The sequence below is a fragment of the Mustela erminea genome, chromosome 1, assembly GCF_009829155.1.
Source record: "Mustela erminea isolate mMusErm1 chromosome 1, mMusErm1.Pri, whole genome shotgun sequence".
NCBI classification, from domain to species: Eukaryota; Metazoa; Chordata; class Mammalia; order Carnivora; family Mustelidae; genus Mustela; species Mustela erminea.
The window spans coordinates 120,246,137-120,271,015 of NC_045614.1; the positions used below are offsets into that span (position 1 = coordinate 120,246,137).

General features: G+C 36.1%; 1 protein-coding gene across 7 annotated transcripts in view; it reads left to right on the forward strand.

Annotated features, from left to right (window-relative positions):
* Positions 1 to 24,879, forward strand: part of TBL1XR1 (TBL1X receptor 1) — a 170,051-nt gene that overhangs the window by 76,629 nt on the left and 68,543 nt on the right. For 5 of the 7 annotated variants that reach the window (XM_032340550.1, XM_032340560.1, XM_032340542.1 and 2 more), the window contains one exon: positions 10,453 to 10,521. The exons of the other annotated variants lie outside the window; for them this stretch is intronic. The gene's annotated coding sequence lies outside the window, so the exon portion shown is untranslated. The remainder of the gene's footprint in view (positions 1 to 10,452; positions 10,522 to 24,879) is intronic. 7 annotated transcript variants of the gene reach the window in all.

A 24,879-nucleotide genomic window follows, 5' to 3' on the forward strand; every position in this document is an offset into this window, starting at 1 on the left:
TTAAATGCAGTTCTGTCTAGGGCACCTGGATGGCTCAGTGGGCTAAAACCTCTGCCTTCCACTCAGGTCATGATCCCAGGATCCTGGGATCGAGTGCCGAGTCGGGCTCTCTGCTCAATAGGGAACCTGCTTCCCTTCCCCTCTCTCTCTACCTGCCTCTCTGCCTACTTGTGATCTCTGTCCATCAAATAAATAAATAAAATCTTAAAAAAAAATAAATAAATGCAGTTCTGTCTACAGGTAGTTTTATGAAGTTGATTTAAAAAATAATTACAAATATACAGTTTGTTTCTTTCCCGTATTAATTATATTATGACAGAGTTGTTAAAAAATGTAAAAAAATCTTTGCAATAACATTGTAGTTCACATTACAGAAGTGATTTTTGGTGTCCAGTTGTCACTAAAGTATGTCAAAATACTAAAATAACAAGCTCATTTTCTCTTAATTTATAAATATGCATAATAGCTCTCATTTCTTCTCACCTACTCCTTGATGAACATCAGCTGGTTTGGGCAAAACTTACGGCCAACATGTTTTCCTGCTTCCATTTGCTCTAGTGAAGAGGGTTTATTTCCAGGATTAGTCTGTTACTCTGTGACTTCATTGTTCTCTTTCTTTGTTTGCTTTTTTAAGATTATTCCCATTTTTATGATCTCATGGTAAGTCATACACGGGTTTTTTTGTTTGTTTGTTTGTTTTTGCTTAGAACCTGAATTTTTTCTTTCAATACTGTAGTATTCATAACCCTTTCATGTCCTTTTAAACGAAGCATTTATAATTAGCTGGTATTTATTAGTAGTATTTGTGAAAACATCTTTAGGGACTTGATAGGGTTGGTGCACTTTTATTTTTAAATCATAGTTGTCATTGTTTTATGATAAACTGAACTCTGTTCATACTGGTCAGGATATCAAATACACTATCTGTGTACTTTTATACAACAGCCTCATTTTACAGATGAAGGCACGCTTATGGTTATATGAGTATGATATGAAAGAACTGAACTCTTAAATAGAAAGAGTAGCTGTTCTTTCCGTTTTACTTCTGCTGTCCTTTAAGTGTCTGAAGATTGATCACAGACAACTACTCAAGTTTTAATACTTTTTTTAATTGAACTTCATTGTTCCTGTATGGTGTCACATAGATATTTGAATGCTTTAGAAAATTTCTTTCCCATAGAATGGTTATATGGTTTGAGCAGAGAATGCTTGAATAATCTGTTTTTTACTTCGTCTGTTAGTGTGATTTTTTTTTTTTTTTTTATATCTTAGGTCATTTAACCTAGTAGATTTATGCTTCATCCTGGATCGGTAGACTTTTGGACAGTTTTCGGAATTATTTCAGTAGCCAACATAGTATATTGCTTGTTGCCCTCTGCGTGTTATGTGTATGAATAGTTTCACTGGAAAAAGTAATACCCATTCCTTCATGTATCCTCTGTGGCTGCTTTTGCATTATAATAGCGGAGTTGAGTAGTTGTGACAGAGACGATGTGGCTTGCTAAACCAAAAATACTTAACTTTCTGGCCAGGTTTGCCAGCCTCTAGACCATTGCTGAGGAAGGGCTAAAAAGTTAGATTAAGCAGTTGCAGTATTCATTTAGTTGCAGTCTGTACTTTATTTTAACTTGAGTGGTGGACAGTGAGAGGAGAGTTGTCTTCTGTATTGAAATAAATAAATTGAAATTACTTAAGTGGTCTTCTTTCTTTTCATGACCCCTAGAGGGTGTGTGTGTGTGTGTGTATCTGTATCCCTTTCTCTGTATTTGTGTGTCCTGAGTGGATCAGGCAGACAACATGGCTTGTATTTGCTTGTTTAAATGTTTCATTTTAAATTTGGTAAAAACAGTTAAATGGAAACCAGTTTGGCAAACCAACATCAGATAACATTTTAACATATTTTAGAATTATAAATACATCATTTGTCATATGTTTAGAGTAAATTACATTAAGAGAAAGGATAGCCAGCCCTGATTTCTTTAAGGATGGTATTCCTGATACTTTTTTTTTTTTGATAGAAACATTGTAATTAAATGAGCTTGTTTTGATTTACTGAAGGCAAAACACTTATTGGTACTGTCTAGATTGTAACAGTCTTTGAAATACAAGCTCAGAGCAGCCAGTTTCTATGTTTTTTTAATGTGAAAATCTAAGGAAATACTTCTAGTGAAGACAAATAAGACTGACTTTTACATCCTTCAGTAGTAAATAGAAATAACAACATTTAAAAATTCTCAACCTAATATCTAGTTTAATATAATGGACATACATTTATTTTCTCTGTGCTCAAAAGACTTCAGAATGACAATTTTATTTTATTTATTTATTTGGGCGGGGGAGAGAGAAGGGGGGAGGGGCAGATGGAGAGGAGAGAGAATCTCCAGCAGGCTCCAAGCCCAACGGGAGCCCACGTGGAGCTCTGTCGTATGGCCCTGAGATCATGCGCTGAGCCCACAGCCTAGAGTCAGATGCTTAACTGACTGAGCCACCCAGCCACCTCGCAATGACAGCTTTCATTTAAGTAATTATCTGCTGGCATGTTTTTAATTAAAAAAACAAAAGTTAAGTTTATCCTTTTCTATTACAAAGTGGAAGCTGAAGATTAAGTTTTCAGGTGTGATTGAGAGGCTCCGTTTCACTGAGACAGGGGTCAGGTGTATTCATTTCGTCACTGGGTGTTACCACACTAGTAATGTGTGCTCATTGTCACTGTGTGGTCACACAGGACAACTGCCGTGTTTGGTCACACTCCAGATCTGTTCTAACCTAAATGTTTTATCAATGTTTGTTTGTTTGTTGTTTGTTTGTTTGTTTGTTTCTTTTCTTTCTTTTTTTTTTGAGGAGTAATGCTTTTATAAATGAACTCATGAAAGATCTAATGTATTAACAGGACTCTCCAGTCACAGTAGTACATAGCACAGCAGAATATAAATGGGCAGTTTGTACCCCGCATAGAAGTGTGCAGCCAAGAGAGCAAGTGGGTGCTCACATTTGGGCCACCAGTGTCAGCTACGATGTTTCTCTGGTGTGGCACTATGTCATTTCAGAGGGAGGGGCTCCTCTTAAGAGTGTGTGTGTGTGTGTGTGTGTGTGTGTGTGTGTGTGTTTAAGATTTTATTTATTTATTTGACAGATGACAAGTAGGCAGAGAGGCGGCGGGGGGGGCTGGCGGGCGGGAAGCAGGCTCCCTGCTGAGCAGAAAGCCTGATGTAGGTCTTGATCCCATGACCCTGGGATCATGACCTGAGCTGAAGGCAGAGGCTTAATCTACACTGAGCCACCCAGGCACCCCTTTACTTATATATATTATTTAAAAAATGATTGCATGTGAATCTTAAAACAGGCACTGTTTAGCACTTTACAAATATTAAGTTATTCAACTCTTAAAACAATTTATTTTCCATATGTGAAAACTGAGGTACCAGGAGGTTAAGTAACTTGCCTTTGATGGGCTAGTATGCTGCGTTTCTGAGCCTGGAAGTCCAGCCCAATCTGTGTGGCTCCACAGCACAGCTCTTTAACCCCCTCTACTGTAGTACAGCCCCCCCCCCCTTTCTTAATTTGTCCTCCTGGAGTCTAACTTGCACAGAGGTGGCTACAGAAGCTACTGATGGGCCTAATAATACACTTGAAAGCCTAGTGGGAAGGAATTGGACAGGGCACATGTATGACCCCTTACCATGTGGCACTGTAGTAACGTTCGTGCTGAGTGATATATATAGGTTTTGTTCGAACATTTCAGTTGATTTGTATGACAGTTTTCCTTCATATTGAGCAGAAAAAAAAATAACTTTCTATAATTCCTACCTACTACTTACAGTACTGTCACATAAGTCTCACTTGGGAAACTCTTTATCTAAATTTAAGTATCAGCATTGCTCTTTTGTGCTTTTAAAATGATAACTTCTCTGTCTTGTAGTCTTTTTTCTGGGTCTCTTTCTAAGATGTCTTCACTATTGTCCTTTCTTTCCTAATTCATTTTTAGGGAGAGAGGTTGAATTTATCTTTTGTTTCTTATGGTTCCCACCCTAGTTCTGAGGAGTTGTCACTTTGCAGTGCTAATATTTGAAAGACCTGATCCCCCCATTCCACCCCACCTCCTCATCCCGCCCATATATTACTAGACTCTGACTAGTAAAACCCCATTCTTCCCTTTCTTGCCACAAAGTCCAGTGTTTTTTTTTTTTTTAAGATTTTATTTATTTTTTGACAGACATCACAGGTAGGCAGAGAGGGGGAGAAGTAGGCTCCCTGCTGAGCAGAGAGCCCGATGGGAACCTTGATCCCAGGGCCTTGAGAATCCTGACCTGAGCAGAGACTTAACCCACTGAGCTACCCAGGCTCCCAGTCCAGTGATTTTTAACCCCAACTAGGATCACCTGGGGAGCTTTTCATGTACCTGATGTGCAAATTTTACTCTAGGCCAGTTATATCTGAGTGAGGGACCTGCTGTGTCACAATTATGTTAGATTCTGGAACAATCTTTCTGTTAATCAAAGACCCAACATCCCTGGCAGAACTGTTTCATTTCTGCTGGGAATGTATTGTTCAGCAGAATGATTTTTGTGTTGTCCTAATTTAGCTCTTCAAATTTTCTTGGTATCTTGAATCAAATATTCAATCTTTGGGAAGAGTGAGAAACCGAATAAGATGTAGGAATTGTATCAGTTTTTTCTTCTAACTCGGCAGGTGCTGAGGTACTTACCTACCTTCATATGTGGTCACAGGCAAAGTTTGATTTTTCTTATGCATTCTGTTACTTCTTAGATCCTGAACTATTCCTATTGCCTTTTGTCACCCCTCTACTTGTTTCTTTCTCTGAAACTTAAAAAATAAAAAGTTGAGCTGTTATCAGCTTTGTGTTAAGAAGAAAACAGTGTCAGGTCTGTCATGTTTTGAAGGCATCATAAATTAAAAGTTGCACAATTAATTTAGTAGCAGTTTTTTTTGGAAAAGGAAATTATAGTTTCTTTGTTGATATGTTCACTTTTTAAAGCAACTAACAATAGTGCGTATTTATCCGTATGTTTTATATCACCCTTCTAGTATCACAACTCAAGTTTGAATCTAAGCCTTTTCACATGTTCACATTCTCTTCACATTTTGAAAGTTAGTGAACTGGAAGCTTTTGATGGGTAGATGTTGTGCCTGAAAAATAAATTGGACTTTCATTAACACTTGAAACTGCCCAAACTAAACTTTAATTTTAAAAACTTTGTGGCTTTCTCTAATTGAATTTGTGTTTTTATTGTCTTTAACTGGATTGCTTACTCTCTGACAGGCAGATTTCAAGGTACTTGATAGCTATCTTATTCTTTTTTTTTTTTTTTTAAAGATTTTATTTATTTATTTGACAGAGAGAGATCACAGTAGACAGAGAGGCAGGCAGAGAGAGAGAGGGAAGCAGGCTCCGATGCGGGACTGGATCCCAGGACCCTGAGATCATGACCTGAGCCGAAGGCAGCGGTTTAACCCACTGAGCCATCCAGGTGCTCCAATAGCTGTCTTATTCTTGCACAGTAATTTTTTTAAATGTAAATTTAATACAGAATTCAGCTGCATATGATGCAACCAATGAAACTAACCCAACTGACTTAAGTAATAATAGGACGATTAGACACTAGTGCATGTTTAAGTTGTTTTTGATATGATTTTGTGGTATTGAGTATATCTAATTTTTAGGAAAATGGGATCATAATATATAGCTTTTGATTCCATTTTTCCTGAGTCACCTAAATAACAAAAGGAAGTGGAAAATCATAGCCAGTGATGGCAGAGCTGTTTGATCTGTACCATTCTGCCTTTCACTCTGACCTCAGGGTTGGTTTCCTTAAGATATTCTTCTGTTACGGCTCTTTCCCCCTTTCCACTAGCTTCATCATCTGGATTCCCAGAATATTATCAGTGTACGTGATTGGGTGGGAGATAAAAATGGGGAGAGGAGAGTGCAGGCATCCAGATGCTTAGCGGCCTTGATGAATGAATGCTTAGTATGTTACTAGAAATTGCCATATGGAGGAAAACAGCTAATAAAGTCTTTAGTGAAACGGATTAGTGGAATTGAGAAGATACAGTTGAAAGTTTTTGTTTTACAAATATATATATATATTTTTATTGTTCCAGTTGCAGGTAATTACTTTTTGTTGTGTTTTCAGTCATGTGCTAAGCAATTTAATTTGGGCTTTATCTGTGACATTTCTTTTGCCAAGAAATTCATTTAATAAACATTTTCTTAGCAGATTAATTATGTTAGGATTCTTACATTTTTCTCTTAATTCCTGGAATGATTCCCCAAATTCTCCACAAATTTAAATTCACTTGTAATTTCTATTTGTTAAGGATACGAGGTACAGTTTCTTGAATTTGTTTCTGGCTACTAGGTTCTAGATTAGATTATGTTGCTACACTAAATTATAAGCACATTTTTGTTTTGCTTGTACCTTTCCTTGGGGAAAGAACCCATAATCCATTAACTTCTCAAGCGTAATAATTTTTTTTTATGATTTTATTTATTTATGTGACAGAGATCCCAAGTAGGCAGAGAGGCAGGCAGAGAGAGAGAGAAGGAAGCAGGCTCCTTGCTGAGCACAGAGCCTGATACGGAGCTCCATCCCAGGACGCTGGGATCATGACCTGAGCCGAAGGCAGAGGCTTTAACCCACTGAGCCACCCAGGCACCCCTCAAGCGTAATAATTTTGAAGATTAGTCAGAATATACTGTTGTGCTGTTTTAAAAAGATTTTTGCATCTTAAAAAAAAAATTCTCCTAATTATGTGTAGGGGGTAGATTTTAGATGTCTGCTGAGTGTCTATTTCTGTGCTGAAATTCTATTCTGAAATTAATACTGCCATCTACTTCAGGTAAAATGTCCTGAAGTATAGATTGTAAAAGCAAAGCTTTGTATTTGGATACAGAACCAAAGCCTACACACATTTATTGCATTACAAGAAGTAAAGCAAATGGGTTTAGTTTATGTAGTACACAAAGTAGTTGCTGATCTTAACACTAATTTTATAATGTGACTGGTCACATGCTCTTTGAGTTTTCTTTTAATGGCTAAATATCAGCCTTTATTTGCTACTTCCTAGAAGTGGTACTAAAATTACTGGTAATAGCCAGGCTTTCCTAAACATTTTTAAAACAAAAATCCACTGTAAGTTGTCCCTTACCAATATAATTAATTTGTGCTGTAATAGTTTCTGTTGTGTTTTATTTTCAAATACATGCATATCTATTCCTATGTTATATTACTAATAATACAATACTTAGTCAACTTATGGATCTTAAGAACTGTGTATTTTCTGTTCACTATTCTTAGGTCTTTTGTGGTACAGCAGGGTGAACAAGTTAAGTCCCTGGTCTCAAGAGGTCTGGTAGGGGAGGCACAATAAGAGTATATGGCACTACACAGGTGTAATAAAGGAGGCACATATGTGTCTCAGTGGGTAGTGGGGTAAATAATCAAGGGAGAAAGCAGATTTGGGCTGAGCCTCAAAAGAGATGGACTAGGTTTGTGGCCAGAATGATAGTAGAAGGTAATTTCTGCTATGAATGAGTTACGTCATGGCAGCCAAAGTGGCAGAAAACGGAGAGATTGGTGACATTCTATGGTGAAGAGTAGGAGATGTGCGGTAAGTGTGATTATAAAGGCAAGTGTAATGGATACACATTTTGGTTTTTTGGGACGACTTGAATTACTTTAGTACAAATAGTTTCAATATATATTCTGTCAGATTATCTTAAAAACACCTTATATTTTTGTAATCTTTTTGTAGGATATATAATTCTATCTTTTAAAATTCAAACAATTCATTTTACAAGCTGAAGAATTGTGTGATATGCTTTATAAATGCACAAAATGGCCAGGGCTTGGCTAAATGAGTTGACTAGGAAAACCAAAATGTAGAAACCAAATATGTAGAAACCAAAATATGGCCCAGGAAATATCAGATCATATTATATCATATATCTATATTTTTGAAATCCCTCTGTTTTGGGGCACCTGGGAGGCTCAGTTGGTTAAGTGTCTGACTCTTGGTTTCAGCTCAGGTCATGATCTTGGTCTTGAGGTTGAGCCTCATGTCCAGCTCCATGCCCAGTAGGGAGTCTGCTGGAGATTCTCTCGTTCTCTCTCTCCTCCTACTCACAAAATCAGTCTTTCTGTGGAATAAAGAAATAAGGTTTTTTTTAAAAAGGAAATTCCTCCGTTTTTCAGATTGTGTTGTGTGTGCAAATGGGTGTACCTGTTGACATATTGTTTTCCACCAATTTATTTACCCTTCAAATCTTAGAATCAGATATTTATTTAACTACTTAAATGTTTATTAAATTGCTGTTATGACCCTCTCCCTTAAGGGGGTATAGTCTGAAAGGAAAAGCTAAATGAATCAATGAAGGAAATAAAAGTAGAGAAAAGATAATTAGAGACCTCTGCAAGAGTGATGACAGAAAGACTCCTTAATCACGGAAAAGTAAGAGAAAACTAAGAGAATCAAGCAGAGGAGGAACAAGAAAGACTAGCAACTGGAATGGCCTAGTTTAGGATTTTCCAAAGGTAGATAGATTGGTGTGAGTTTCTGTGTGGTATGTATATACACCCTCGTAATGAAAATAAGTATCCTTTGGAGTACAGGGCTCTATTAGTCTCTTTTTGTATTTTTAAATTAAAAAAATTAAATGTTATTAATATTTAACACAGAGGTTCAGATTTGTACCTTTTATTCAGTCTGACATCAGAAAGTCCTGTGTAAGGGGGAAGAGTGGGAGCTCCACTGAGTAGCAGGGACACTGCCAGCCCTTCTTCACCCCTTTTCTGGGAATTGCCATGTGTCTGAGCTTACTTCTATAAGTTTACTTATGTTTGATCATGTTGATTTATGGCTTATCTTATCTAGTTTCTACCAGACCTCCCAAAACAGACTAATAACTTAAAGATTTATACGTAAAAACCTGAATATAAGAAATGTAAATAGGAAACAATGTAATGATAGCACTGATACTTTAAACTACTAGAATGAGCTTTTCACCTGCCACGATCTAATCATTTTAGAAGATGGTTAAAATCATAAGAGATTATCAAGAAGGATATTTGACATATGAGCACACATCTTTTCTTTTTAACTTTCGTTTTCTGTGTTTTAAGATGTATGTAATTTAGGAGCACATGTTAATTATTTATAAATAAATAGAACGGATGTATGCAAAACTTTTCTCTGATATGTTGTAGCCTGCCAGTTTTTAGATAACAAGTAGCCATATATAGCTTATAACTCAAAAATTCATGAAATCTTTATGATAAAACAACTGGTATTTATAACAGATAACCCAGAGGTAGACAGAGCCTAGTGGTAGCTCTAATTGAGTTTTTGTTTGGACTCCATCATGATGTCTCTCTGGGGGTGTTAGAAAGGGTCTGCCGACTAGTTCTCCAGCGCCTCATGCCAAAACACCCTGGTGCTCACTGCAGTGTTCTGAAGCACCGGTGACTGGTGGGATATTGTGTGTTCACGTAGCTATCTATAATTTCAGTGTGTTTGTGCCATGTTTAATAAATATTATTTTAATTCCTAAAATTATAACTTCCTGGAAGTTCTGTAGTAGCACTGCACTAGTTCAGTATGGCCATGGAGTTGGCAGCGAGCAGAAATGAGAGTTCTAGTCAATGAAAGATCAGATCAGAGAGGAGCAGATGTCAAGGGATTAAATTCTTTCTCCATTTATTCCGTGTATTTGGTTAGTTATCTTTGTAGTGTTTGCTGACTTAATTCACTAGTGAGGTACTGGTGGTAAAGCTCCTGCTGTCTGTCCTTTCTGTGACAATCCGCTTGCCCTCTCGCATGAAGCTGTGCTCGGGCCCAGCATATGGTGGCGTCTGCCGTGGTCCGTGTTCCACCTGAGAGCTGCCACTTAGGCAGGGTATGCGAACAACAGCTTGTATTTTGACACAGAAGGCTGTGGCTTAGCAATACAGGGGACTGCGTCAAGTCTGTCAAACGTACACTTTGAAGAGACTGAACTTGAAACCAACCATGCGTTTGTCTTTATTAAACAGAATATGTAGAAGACCGTCGATACCAGTCTTCATGACTCATGATCATAGATTATGAACACACTGTCCTGGGCCCTGTTGCAGTAATATTTGCACAAGTTAAGTTGAATCAGGGTGAAGTGTACAAAATTGCACTTTGTGCAGTTTCATCTCTTCCACTCTCATGTTGTTCATTGTGTCAGCCTTCTAGGAATGTTGTAAAGATTCTGGGCCTGCCACATAATACTCAAAAGTTGCTGCTGTTGCTCCTGATAACAATTGTGGAGGGAGAGAAGGATAATCACTGGTGATGGGGACCTTACAGACATAAATAGAATTTGATACATGAATATTTGGTATGTGAAATTTCTTAAGCTGAACTTGTTTTAGGGCACACTGAATATTTTACTCTCCTTTTTCTCAGCATCAGAAACTTGTGATTGGCGGTACCGGATATTCAATTGCACATCCCCACATCAATGCACTGCCAATGGTAAGAATCCCTCCCACTCCAAATGCTAGTATTTTAATTAGTCTTTTTATTATTCTCTTATTTGTCAGCATCTATTAAGAATTTTTAAAGTTTCTCACAGTTTGACAAAATACATCTATGTTCTGGAGTAAAGAAATGGTTTAAAAATGTGTGTAATTACTTAAAGTAATTTTTATTATTTAATTAAAAAAGAAAAGGGTGAACCCTTAGTTTGGAGATTTCCATTATCCGTAGATTTTCTAGCCTCTTGCCTGTGGTTGCCAGGATGAAAAGTATTATATAGCAATGATATAGTTTTAACAAGTGGGCTATATTTTGTGAATAGAATTTTCATGTTGAGGTTATAGCATCAGTAATAGCTCTTTGTGTTTTGTCAATCATCTTACAAAATAGTCTTTGTGCGTGTTGTATTTATCTTAATATTTAGAAATAATGGGCAGTTAAATGGCTAAAGGTCTACCTGTTTTTAGTGAGTGAATGATTTTCAGGAGAGCCGTTGTTACTATTTAAAAACATCATTTTAGAAACCTTTCTCTGTGTAATAAAAATCTGTGAACTATATTACACAGCAGAAAAGCCATTCTGTAGGAGTTGAGATTTGCTTTCTTTTCTGTGTATGTCTGGGATTTTGGCAGAAACTTATAAAATTAGATGATAAAATCGGGCTGGATTTTTAAAGATTATTCTCACTGTAGACTAAGTGATGTCATTACTGGTAAGTAAAATCAGAATGATTCTCCCATACAAAAAGTAATTCCTTATCTAAATGGTATTGGTATGTATTTTAGAGTTCAGTAAATGTAGAAGAATGAATTTTTACTTTCTGGGTTTTTTAGAATTAATGATCTATTTCAAAATATTTTCTATAGTACATTATTAAAATTTTAAATTATTTTACTTAATCGGACTTTTATTGTAAACATTAAATCAGGTAGCTATAGAAACTGATAAAGGTTCATAGAATTTGGTGGGAAATAGTAGATGCATCAGTCTGAAATAAAAGCTGCTAAAAATTAACTAGAACCAGGATAAGTGAATGAGATGAGTTATCTGTGGACATATTCCTAGGAAGTGATTCATTTTAAAGATGAACTTGTTAGTATGTTCTTAAAAGGAAGATTTCCTCTCCCTGTTGCCTCTCTCTCTCTCAGCAGTTAATAGCAGATGTTGAAGAAAATAAGAATTTTTTTGTACGGCCTTACCTAGCATGAAGGATCTGTGGTTCTTCGTTAATTTATCAGACACTTGCTGGGTTCTTTAAGGTGCTTGGGTGACTCAGTAACCAATGTTAAATCTGGTGTTTCCTTTGGAGCATTACAGTTTCTCATGCAAGAAGCAGCTCTGGGGTAAATCAGCGCCATTGTTTGTATTACCTGCCCTTGGCTTTATGTTTGAAGTTCACATTTGAAATCTATTGGTTTTCTTGATTGTTGGAGCCTTAACAATTTATGGCATGTCCCCCTTGAGAATCCATTAAGCAGGCCTATTGGGTATCTGAGGTTCTAGTGCTGTGTGCAGGGGGCTCTTTTTTTTTTTTTAAAGACTTTTTTTTAATTTATTAGAGATCACAAGTAGGTAGACAGACAGGCGGGTGGGGGGGGTTAGGAAGCTGACTCCTGGCTGAGCAGAGAGACTGAGGTGGGGCTCCATCCCAGGACCCTGAGATCATGACCTGAGCCAAAAGGCAGAGGCTTAACCCACTGAGCCACCCAGGCTCCCCGGGGCGCTCTCTTCTTAGTGCTTATCTTCAAGTGAATTTTTCAGTGTTCACCTCACAGAAACTATACATTGTGATGTTTTCTGGAACAGCTCTTAGACTGTATTTCAAATCAGATTATTTCCAACTCCTTTGCCAATTTTGTTGAAAAGTCCTGAAATAATTTTTAAGTCATGATCACAGACATTTATGTTCATTTATGTTGGTTCTAAATTAGTGTCAGCATTAGAGATGAAGAAGGCCAAGATTACAAAAAAAAACTTGCTTGTGGTCTGAGGACACCACAGCCATTTGTACACATTTGCATGATGTGCAAATACATTTATAGGTATTGATTCTTGGTGGTAGTTTTCTCATGAACCTGAGAGTTGCCCAGGTTTTTAGTGAAACATGTGCTACATAGTATCCTATATTTTTTTCCCCTGAAAATGCCATCAAGCAATGTTTGTGGGAATGTATAACTTCTGTCTACCACCCCCAACCTCAACTTTGTTTGTGATACAAATAAGGATGGAGGATTCATAATAACTCTTTTTTGCTTACTCTTCACTTGCCTAGGCACAAGCTATTTTAACTCTAATTGCACCTTACTTCTTTATGATTTACAGCTACTTTCCTAAATAAATGTTGCATACTCTTTTCAGTAAATATCTCATTGATTAATAGAAGCCATTGGCCAACAAGTGTGTATTAGTATTTTAACTTTTTATTGAGCGCATTTTCAAATATACACTGAAGAAGACAGAATAGCATAATGAACTCTCACCCAGCTGCAGTAATCACCAGGTTTGTTTCATCTTTAACCCCATTGTTCCATGTCTCTTTTCACCCCTACCCCCCCCCCCCCCAGTTGTTTTGGAGCCAATACATGTAACACATTTCATTCATAAATATTTTAATATGTATCTATGTAAGATACGGACCACTTAAAAATATATACCACAATACCATTTTCACACTTTAAAAATTGACTATAATTTATTTTTTATTTGAAAAGGGATTCAAATGTACTTTGGAAAAATTGTAGTAAAAAACAAAAGTTGTTATCTTAAGTATTTTTAAGTGTGCAGTTAGTATACTTAAGTGTAGTGTTAACTATATTCTCATTGTACAGCAATTCTTTAGAATTTTTTCATCTTACAAAACTGATACCCATTGAACAAAACCCTCCCATTTCCCCTTCTTGGCAGTAGGTGGCAACAACCATTTTATTTAATTTTTGGTTTTGAGTTTGATGTTAACTATTTTATACAGTATAAGTGGAATCACAGTATTTGTCTTTTGTGACTGGCTTACTTAGCATAATATCCTCTAGGATCATGAGTTTTGTAGCATGCAGCATGTGACAGGATTTCCTTCTCTTTAAAGGCTGAATATTCCATTATATACATATACCATATTTTCTTTATTCATTCGTTATTGAACATTTAGGTTGCTTCCGTCTTTGGCTTTTGTGAATAATGCTGCAGTGAACATGTGTGTGCATATATCTCTTCAAGATTCTTTTACTTCTTTTGGGTATATACCCAGAAATGAAACTCTTGGATCATATGGGGACCTCCAAACAGTTTTCCAGAGTGGCTGTACCATTTTCCATGCCCACCAAAAGTACACAAGAGTTCTGATTTTTCTTTTCTCTACATTCTTTCCAACACTTACTGCTTTCGGTGGTGTTCCTTTTCTTTCTTTCTTTCTTCCTTCCCTCCTTCCTTTCTTTCTGGACAGTGAACATTCTAATGGATATGAGATCATATCCAATAATTTCTTAATGTTACTAAATAGCCATTTAGTTTGTTTTCCTCATTTGTTCATAAATAGTTGTTTCTACAGAATCACAACAAAATCCATATAATTATATTTGGTTGGTATGTACATCTTCCTCTTCTACTTACTGCATTTTTTCCCTTTTAATTTATTTACCATGTGAAGTGCCTCATTTTGTGTTTTGTTAATTGCATCCCTATAGTAAAAAGCCTCTCTTTCCCTTGTGCTTTTTTGCAAATCAGCAGTCATATTTAAGAGCTTAATCTAATTCAGGTTTTTCTTTATTTTGTGGTGTCAGGGTGACAGAATATTTCATAAGAAGGTCCTTAAGTACTCCATGAAGATGTACGTATTTAGTTGTCTCTGTGATACTAGGTCACTGTTGCTCACAGTTCAGATTTCTTATTTCAATGACAACATGCAAGATGTTGATATCCTAATTATATCGAGGCATTATTTATGACCTGTAATATCTCTGTAGAGAGAAACTTTCCTCATCAGATAGTTGATTACTCTGTGGCACAGTTTGCACAGGAAAGGCATACGAAATACTTGACTCTTTCCTTTATTTACCACTTTTCAAATTATTGAGTTGTTTCCTACTAGGAGTCTTGGGAAAGCAGACCAATGAGGACTTTTTTTTTTTTTTTAAAGTATCATTGGGCCTGTGGATTAAAATATTTTATATGTGTATTGCATTGCAGTGTTTATTCTTACTGTGATGCTCAAATGGTCTTGGCCAAGGAGCCTTTTTAAGTTGACTTTTACATAAACTTGTTTCTTCTATATATTTATAATATTATGTATTATTAAATATAAATGTAATAGAAAATAGCATATATTATTAAAGTATAAAATACAGACTATATAAGTGAAACCTGTGAGTTAAAATATATAAAATGCATATAGAACTGTCATATATAATACTGATTTTTATCTTAATATGTATTCCTATATTTAAACCAGTAGCACTAATACGATTCCTGAATTTTGGCCTGTGTCCCACTGAAGTTTACAGTCAAAGTATTACTTTTATAGTACTTGAAGTAAGTCCACTTGGAAGAAAAATCCACAGTTTTTCTGCCATCTTATTATATAGTCAGGTTCATTTATTTCATTCTATGAAATAAATATTTGAAATATGAAATTTAATATTTCATGTTTTATAGTAAGGTCCTTTTATTTCATTTTATTTTTAGTATTTAGAATTTAAATATTTTGATAGTTTTGTTTTGTAATTATATAAAACATTTATGCTACTTCAAAATAAGGTACATTTTTATTTTCTTACTCCCCTTCTAGGTAACCGATTTTTATCTGTAATTGCTAGTTTCAAAAAATTAGCAAACCTACGTATATACTCATATTGGAGATCATCTTATAGCACTGTATGGAGTCAGTCCTCATTCCTTTTCATGGTTGTGTGATCGTCTTTTACATGGATGTACCATATCTGTTTCAAGAATGGGAGTTTTAGGTGTGATCATAAATATGCATTTTTTAAGGCAATTTGCCAAATTCCCTTAGACATTATGGCATCTTAAATTCCTTCCAGCAGTGTGTGAGGTTGCCTTTTTACACACTTGCAAACAGTGTATAGTCAGAACTTTCTGGGTGTGTGTGTGTGTGTCTGTGTGTATTTAATCTGATAGATGAGAAATGGTATGTCACTGTAGTTCTAATTTGCATCAATTTATATGTTTTACAGCTGTTTGTGTATCTTCTACTTTGAACTCCTCAAAAGATAGATCCTTATTTTCAAAAAAATGTCTTTTTTTTGACCAGTTCTTTAGATCTCCTATTTTCTCTTTTTTTGATTTTAATAGTTATCCCACAACTTCTTAAAATTAATTTGGCTTAACAGTAAGATTTTCTACTAAGAAAAAATAACCATGCTGACCAATTGTCTTAGATTTGATTTCAGTGGAATGAGACCCTTGAAAGAACTGTTTTACTTGAAAAGTGAACCCAGAAAGTTCCTGTGGGAGTGGGGAGTGGTGGGAAAGTAAGCGACAAAGAGGCCAGGACAGCTGCCTTAAAGAGTAGGTTACTGTTGTGGACTTTTGGGGCTTACATCCTGTACCTTGGGAGATGGATTAGAACAATGCCTCTGAGTTGTTGCACTCCAGGGCCAATGAAGCTGTAGTTGTTTGTCTATAAACTCTCATTCCCTATTGGTGGAGTTATGCTGTGGGGTGGGGAGGGCGTCAGCTCCTTGGCGACTCCTGCCTGACCTAACCTGTGGCCAGAGCTGACCCTCAGGTGTTGTGGAAAGAACCTGCTTAGTTCCTAAGGAAATTGAGTGATGAGATGTGGACCGGGTGCCACCAGCACGTGTGCGTTAGTGAATACTCCGGGCTGCAGTTGTGTTTCTCAGTGTGAATCAGTAGATCATTCTTCTTGTTCTCACGTTGCTCTAGTGTGTTTTGTTAACATCTCTTCACCCAGAACTTGATTATCTGATAAAACCAGAACTTGAGAACTGATAAAAGCTGTGGCTTGCTAGATTGAAGATAAGGCCCCAAAGAGTTGTGACCCTCCCAAGTAGCTCCTAAGAAGCAGTGATCTCTGTTCCCTTTTACTATCTACTTTTTTTAAAAAAAAAATTTTCTGTATTTAAAAGATTTTGTTTATTTACTTGTGAGAGAGAGTGTACAAGCAGGGGGAAGCAGTAGGCAGAGGGAGAAGCAGACTCCCCACTGAGCAGGGAGCCCAGTGTGGGACTCGATCCCAGGACCCTGGGATCATGACCTGAGCCAAAGGCAGATGCTTAACCAACTGAGTCCCCCAGGCGCCCCTCTTTTGCTTTCTACTTTTTAATCATATTATCTGTAAATTCATTTGTTCTTTTTGTTGCAGAGAAGTTTATTGTCGTTATTTATCATCTCACTATCCTGTAATTTTGAAGTGGTGTTATTAAATGTGAAGAACGAATGGCATTACCATATAGATGGCATTGTGTGAAGTATTTTCTTTTGATTGAGAATTTATGCCCCTGGAGAACTAATTTTCAAATCAGTAGTAAAATGGATATCTTGAAAAACTCTTTAGTCTCTAGGGTATTTTTCCCCCCTTAATGGATGAAGCTGAAAATACGCACAGGCTCAATTTCTTTCAGAAGGGCTTACTTATGCCTTTGTATATGTCTGAGCAGTTGTCTCTTTGAGAATGTCTAGTTTAGCTTCTATTAAAAACAACAAAAAAAGATAAACTCAGAAAAGGAGAGCATATACATGTTGGAGTTATATTTTATTGATCTCCTGTATTTTTACCATTGGATGATGTTACATAATGTTGAGGCTTCTATAACTAAAATGGGACCTGAAAGATTGTGGTTATCTATCATCTGAAAGTCAAAGAAAGTGGATTTAAGTCTTATATTAAATGTTGTAGTAGAACTTGTTATGGTGGGTTGTTTTTGTTATTTAAAAATTTATCTTCATGCTTCACATAATTTTGGTGTCAGTTTCATAGATTCTTAAATAGGCACCATGCAGTCAGAAACAAAACCTAGATCTTTTCTTACCTCAGGGGACTCAGAATAGAGTGAGAACAAGAATTTAAAACCCACATAGAGGTAGAAGGATGGGTGGTTGATGGAATAACATTAAAACAAAAAGTGTCCTATTTCTGATTGTTTTCTGGCCTTATTTCTAAGTATTTCCAACTTCTCAAACTACCCAGACTATGTTAAATTCAGTCTTACTAGGTTCTAACATATTCACGGTTGGGCCACATGCTTTCATATTAGCAAGATAGCCATAAAATTTGAAGCCTACAGGCTATTGCAAGTTTCTTGGGTGTATTGAAACCGTTAGGAGTCTCTTTTTATTTCCACTGCTCCTTTCTTTCATCAATCCAAGTATCCTTCTAGTGCATAGTAATGCATTTTGTTGTTATTGTTGTTGTTTCTTAATTTTTAATTTTTTGCTCCCAAAAGAAATTAATTTAGTAAAGTTTGGTATGTAAAAGACAGGAATTTTTGGTTTTAATAGGTGTACTGTTTGTTCTCTTCTCCTTGTTGGCCCTTTTTATGCTTTCAGTCATATCTTTGGATTGTTTTCCCTTGGTTCATTGGAATAGAGATCCTTCTCGTTGACTATTTTCTCTTCTTCCCTCTGATTGCTGTTTTCCTCCTGAGAGGAAGATCTTTTTTTAAAAAAGAAAAAGATGCTAAAGTTCTTATATCACTATATTATATAAAAGACAGTCTGATTTGATGTTTATTTTTATTCAGATGTTTAATGGGATCATTTTGAGTTCATTATAATCTGATACTTTAAGAGTGAGAGAGTGTGGAGAAGAGGCAGAGGAGACTGCAGAAGAGAGGGACTCTTAAATAGACTCCACCGACAGTGTGGAGCCCCGTGCAGAGCCCAGTGGTGAGGGCTTGAACTCATGACCCTGAGGTCCTGACCTGAGTCAGAAACAGGAGTCAGACACTTACCAGACTGACCACCCAGGCGCCCCTATAGTCTGATACTTTTAAAAAATGACTTAGGAGCATAAGGGTTTGCGAATTTAGAACACATTACACAGAAATAATTTAAATGTGTAGGACACACTGAAAAACATTTTGATTCATTTAAAGTTTTTTGATAAATGATAAAGTACATAAAAGTCAGACCAGAAATGGAAGGTGTAGTGAATGTTCTGTGTTAGTAAACATCTTGCTTAAATCTCTCTGTAACCTTGCGAGATTGTTAATACCTCTGTTTTATAGATGAGGAATCCATTATTCCTGTTCACAATCACATAGATAATAAATCGTAAAGTCCACTCTGAACCAGGTCTTGTTTCCACAGTCCTTTTCCTGAGTATATCTGCAATTCTGAGAAGATTGAAACTGTGGCAAGATGAAACTAGGGTGGGAGCCTAGGTTCTCACAAAGATCACCTTTTTTTTTTTTTTTTTTTTTTTTTTTTTTTTTTTTTTTTTGCGTGAGAAACAGTTAAGGAATAAAATCGTTATACTGTCCAAAACAAAAGAAATTATATCTGTTTTAAAAATATAGAGAGGTTTCGGTATTTGTAAATTTACTTAAGACTTTTTGTTGCTTTCATTCAAAGCAGGGATTTGATATTTTGGCCGAAATTTCAGAAACTAAGTCACAATAAAACCTTTGATGTTAATATTGTCTACTTTTGATGTATATTTCCTTCCCTAAATCTTTAAAACCATTTAATTGAGAAGTATTTTGTTTTATAATGCCTTTTAATATATTCCCTACATGATATTTCTTCCCCACAGTTGTGTATAGGATGAAGTAGACAGTAGCTTTCATAAAAAGAAATACTTTAAATTCAGGTAGTTTGAAATGGAAGTCATTTATATATCTTTTTTTCCCCCCCTTAAAGTGGGCTCTACTCCTCGTAGAGATGTAAATCTGTTTCAAAAAACAAACTTTCTCTGATCTTCTTGCCATGTAGGACTATCCTTTTTATCACCATCAGTCTGTAGTTGTGTGTGTGCGCGTGTGTGTTCTGTGACTCATCCAGACACCATGGCCCTTGTTTGCCAATGTGTCCCTTTCCCCTTGTCCTTCCACCTCCATATCTGGACCTGCAGTATATAGTGTAGCCACTAGCGATGTGTGGTATTGAATACTTGAAATATGACTAGTCATAGCTGAGGTGTGCTGTAAATATAAAATACATGCTAGATTTCGAAGACAAGGTATAATCTTGATTTTGAAATATTATAAGAAATTCCGTTTGGGTTAAATATATATATATGTATACATATATATAATATGTATTTTATTGGGTTGTATACTGGGTTAAGTAAAATATATTCTTAGAATAATTGCCCCCTGTTTCTCTTTATCCTTTTCATGTGACTACTAGAAATTTAGGATTATATAATGTAGTTTGCATTGGCTTACATTGTATGTGTGTTGACAGTGTTGCCCTAGACTTTGCTAGTCATAGCTTCCTGACCTGTGGGTTCTCCTTATCTGCCAGAAACAAGTAATCAGAGCAGTGGAGAACTTGGCTGATGCTAAGGCCTGGGGAAACAGGAATGACCTTTAGAGCATTCCTAGAATTAGATCGTGGTGTTGCCAGGTGAACGGGGGCGGAGGGGGAGGGGGAGACCCAGCCTGTGTTCCTAAGGTGCCGTCACCAAAGGTTCTTGGTCTTGTCACAGGAAAGAATTCAGTGACAGAAACACAACACAGGGGGTGAATGACACAAACAAGAAAGTCTGTTAAAGTGAAAGTAACTCAGCTCCCGAGATTTGAGAGTTGGGATGGGAGGAAGCTGGAGCATGTGGGCTGCATGCCCTGGGGCCAGGGCAGGGGCGGGTGTGGGGTGGGGTTGGGTTTCTGTCTTTTATTGAAGGTTGTTAACTATGGGTTAGAACTTGGAGTGGGGATGAGGGTTTTGTGAATTTTCTTCGTCATTGGGTCAGTGGTTTCTTTCCCCGTGGTGGCATCTGCCATTGTGGGCCTGTCTGGTTTGATCAGGTTTCATGTGGAGTGTGGCCAGGCAGGCCTCTGATGTTCCCCACAGCTGGCTGTGACTCCCTCGCTGCTGACCTCCAGGTATCCTGTTAGGGCCTAACTACCTGCCTTCTCTAACAGCAGGTCTGCATTATAAAGCTAAGTAAGTCGTCCTTACTAAGTAGGTCCAAATTTTACAAAGAAGGAATTAGAGCTCAGAGAATTGATGCCATTTCATCATTTGTTATAGTTACAGAACCAACACTTGAACCAGATGAACTTCAGGTGGTCCGGCATTCTTTAAAATTCTGTATCCTACAAATCATAGAGAATCAGAATGTTTTTCAGAGGTGAATCATGAGAGCTTGCACAGGATCTCAGGAGAAGATAGAATAATGAGACTTAAAACATTTTAGTCTAGGTTTTGTGTTTTGTTTACTGTTTGGTGCTAAAGATGCAAATTTTGGGGAAATTCTTCTTTTATTAAAATTAGATATTTTTCTTATCTGTTCGTGTTATTTTCTTTCTTGGGAAATCAGTTCTTCAGTGTTCGTGTTCTTTGTGCTTGTACTTGTCAAATCATTTTTTTCCCTAGATTTTTCCCACTTGTAAAGTTTCCATTTGGTTCTTTTTATACTTCTGAGAGCTTCTGTCTTTTCTGTTAATATACTTTTACCTTGTGGAGGATGGATTAAAATAGCTGCCTTAACATTTTTGTTTGCTAATTCTCACATCTGAATAATCTCAAGATTGGTGTCGCATTCTGGTCTTTTTTTTTTTTTTTTTTTTTTTGTGAATTGGTCAGATTTTCCTGATCCTGTGTATGTTAAATAATTTTGGATTGTATCTTATGAATGTTGCGGGTTTTGTTTTTTAAGTAAAGCAGGTGATCCGCGTGGTTAGCTCTCCTTGTGTGTAGCATGGCAGTGTCAGCCTCCAATGCTAGTTCAGTGTTCAGAGGCTTTGCTGTGCTGCTATGGGCCTACTCCTTGCATGTACCACTCAGGGTTAGTGTGGGATCTGAAGAGTGGCTTATGTCAAGGGTCTCAAAACCTTAGCTTCTTTGGGTGTGTTCTACATACATGTCTTGGGTTGCCTTTGGAACTTGCATTGGTTCATGGACAGAATCACAGTATTCCCTCCTCCAGCTCTCAACATCTCCCACTCCCAGAAACCTTTTCTTGGTTTAGTTTGACTCTGGATCGAAAGGGACTAGATTAGTCAAGCCCTTGAGTAAAAGAAAGAATAGTTTTTCTGAAGTGGAAAAATAGGGAGTTATAATTTTAAAAATGAAGTAGTGGCTCCTCCTGGACAAATCCTCCCACTGATTGTGAATACAGCCTCTGGATGGTATGTGATAAAAACATGTGGACCCTGTAGAGCAAACAAAAGTAGGAACTGGACTTGAAGCAGTTCCTTTAACAACAACAACAACAACAAAAGAAGAAGGAATGGCCCTTGGGTGAGTTTCACTCATCTTGCTGGTGTTTTGCTTCAGGCAGGCTTCTCCTGGCTTGTTTGCTGTCTTTACTACTGGCTTGAGGAATCGTATCAAATTCAGAAATACCACAGCAGCTGTAGAGTGATGGGAGTCCAGCAGGAGGAAGAGAGAGGAAATCCTGCAAAAGAAAGAACCACAATGATGGAATACCAGATTCTGTATAGAAACGGTGCCAAATATGTGGCTGACCCCTACACTGGAAACATTTCAGATGTCTGTCAACAAGAAAATAGATAAACTGCTGTGTACATACAACCCAACACTGCTGAGCAATAGAGAGGAACAGAGTCTTGATACTGGCAGCAACTTGGGAGTAATTCCTGAAACAGAATGCTGAGTAAACATAACCTTATGTAAAATTAGGGCATAATGATAATACCATTTCTATCATGTCCTAAAAACAGGCAAATTTACCTATTGTGTGTTAGGGTGGGGCAGGCAAAATTAATGTTTTTTAAAAAAGTAGTTGGCAGGGCTAAGAAAAAAGGATGCATGGGTGTTAGAGACAGGGTTTAAGCAGGAATGGGCATATGAGAACTTTCTAGGGTGATGGTAATACCCTGTGTCCTGTTAGGGATATGGGTTACTCGAGAATATCTTTGAATGGTAAACCTAATATCTATCCATTGTATATTATGTAAACTTTTCCTTTGAAACAAACACTGTATTAAGTGCTTTACTGTAAATAGTTAAGAGAAGCTGAAGTTTATATAGGGAAAGTATAAGGATCTGCAACTTACTTTGAAATGCTTCAGTAGTTAGATCAATTGAGGGAATGGTAAGACAAAAGGAAATGTTAATTCTGAATCCTAGTGGTGGCCGTGTGAATACTTCTGTACAGTTTTTTAAGTGTTTTCTGCGTGTATAAAATTTTTCACAATAAAATTATAAAAATAATAGTAGGTAGTATTTTTCTTAATCAGTTTCCTATTTGTTAATAGGTTGTTAGTAATCTAATGAAAATTGATATTTTTTATTTGAAAATACTAAAAATTAAGTTTATGACTGTCATTTTTGTGCCTGTAAACTGAGCTCTGAACTTCTTAGGATACAGAAAGATACAGAAATGAAAATGAACAATAAAAGTGAGAAGACAATACCCACACAAATAATTTGATTCCTTCAAAGTGATACAGCAAAAGCTCATTAAGATCATTTATAATACATAAATTCTGAGGGGATCGATACATACATAATTAGAGTATGCTTAGAGTCAAGTATGATTAATGGGAGATGGAATCCCTTGGGTTGCTTATTTTGAACAAGTTTTTGAAAATAGTATTAGAGAAAAGTATTAGAATCTCTTTCCATTTTTTAAATTGACCAGTTGTCATTTATGAATTTTGGCTTAGGGTGCATTTTTTCTAAGTATGTTGTATTCATTTATCAAAAGAAGAATGCTGCATAATTTTTATGCTAGAATTGTTAGCCAGGTTAAATTAGAATTTGGGTTTTTGAAATTATTTTTATTATCATGTATTATTTAGAATTTGTTTTTAAAAACCTGTATTTTAGGAATGTGGTCATAGTATGTTAATGAGTTGTTTGGTTAAAAGGCAAATGATCATTGTTCCAGAATTTTGTGGTTCTTTATAACACTTGGAAAGATAGGTATAGTGCCATTAAAATATAATACCCAATATTAAGTATAACATTTATAAAATACTAATTCATTTCTTATCCTTATATACCCTTAGGAAATCTGTTCTGATAGGCTAGATTTTTCAGAATAAATTTTAAGTAGGTGAGAATGAGAGAAAAGTAAAACAATATTAATAATTACAAATTATTAATTACAAATTGTAATAATGAGATGTGAGATTTTTAGCCATTCATTTGATCAACTCAGTTTCTTTCTTATTGGTAGCTTTTTTCTTCCCCAGTCCTGAAACAAGAATTTCCAACCAAACTAAGCAGTTACTAAATATATTTTAGAAAATGAAAAGTTATATGAAATTGCATGATGTTATAAAGGCTTCATGTTTTCTTAGTAACCAAAATAGTCTGAGTTGGACTTATTTTTAGCCTTTTGTTTTTTTTTTCCTCTCCATTTGTATTGCAGTAATAAAAAGAATTACCATTTCTAGATATTATAACTTTTTCAAAGCATTTGTGCTGCTATGTTGTGCCCAGCTCTAGCCATTTATAGTGTTCCAAGAATTCTATATTATTGATAACTGAATGAGGTATTTTGGTCTTTGAGCAGATTATACCATGTGATGACTTACATAAGTGGTGGAAAGAATTACAAATGTGTTGATGTTCTACAAATAGAAATTTAGTTAGGAACAATCTAGTGGGCTTCATGTGATGTACCAACTAGTTATTTAAATTTCAAATTCTCCTTTAGCTCCTGCTGATCTTGGTGCCAACCCTTCCTAGAGGAGAAATTTACCCAAGTCAGTAGTTCAGTCCTGAATTTTTGCAGGAGCTGGTTTTTACATCTGTATAATACTGGCTAAAAATAATATGGCTTACAGAATTTTATTATTTGTAGTATTTTTGTCAGTAAATAAGCTAAGTGTTTAAGTCTCTCTGAAAAAAGTCATGGGGGTGGTTAGGTAGATGGAAAAAATTTCTGGAAACGGCTCATGCTTAAAATAGAACCCTAAATATGCTTTGCATATCCATCCTGATTTCTGTTGTTTGCCATTAAGTGTAAGGTTATTTTAATCAGCTCATTAGGATTATAAATCAAAATACCTAAATTAAAATAAAAAATAATTTCATTTTAAAGAAAAAGTTTGTTCCACAGATTTTTTTTTAATCTCAAAGATACATAGATATCACAACCATTTTAAGACTAACCAAGAACAAATTTCATTGCCATCAAGACTGCTTTATTTTTGCCTTTGTTTCTGCCAACCAGAGAGAATTTTATTAGTGATTCTGAATAACTTACTAGGCAGTATATTGCCAAGGTGAAATGCTCAA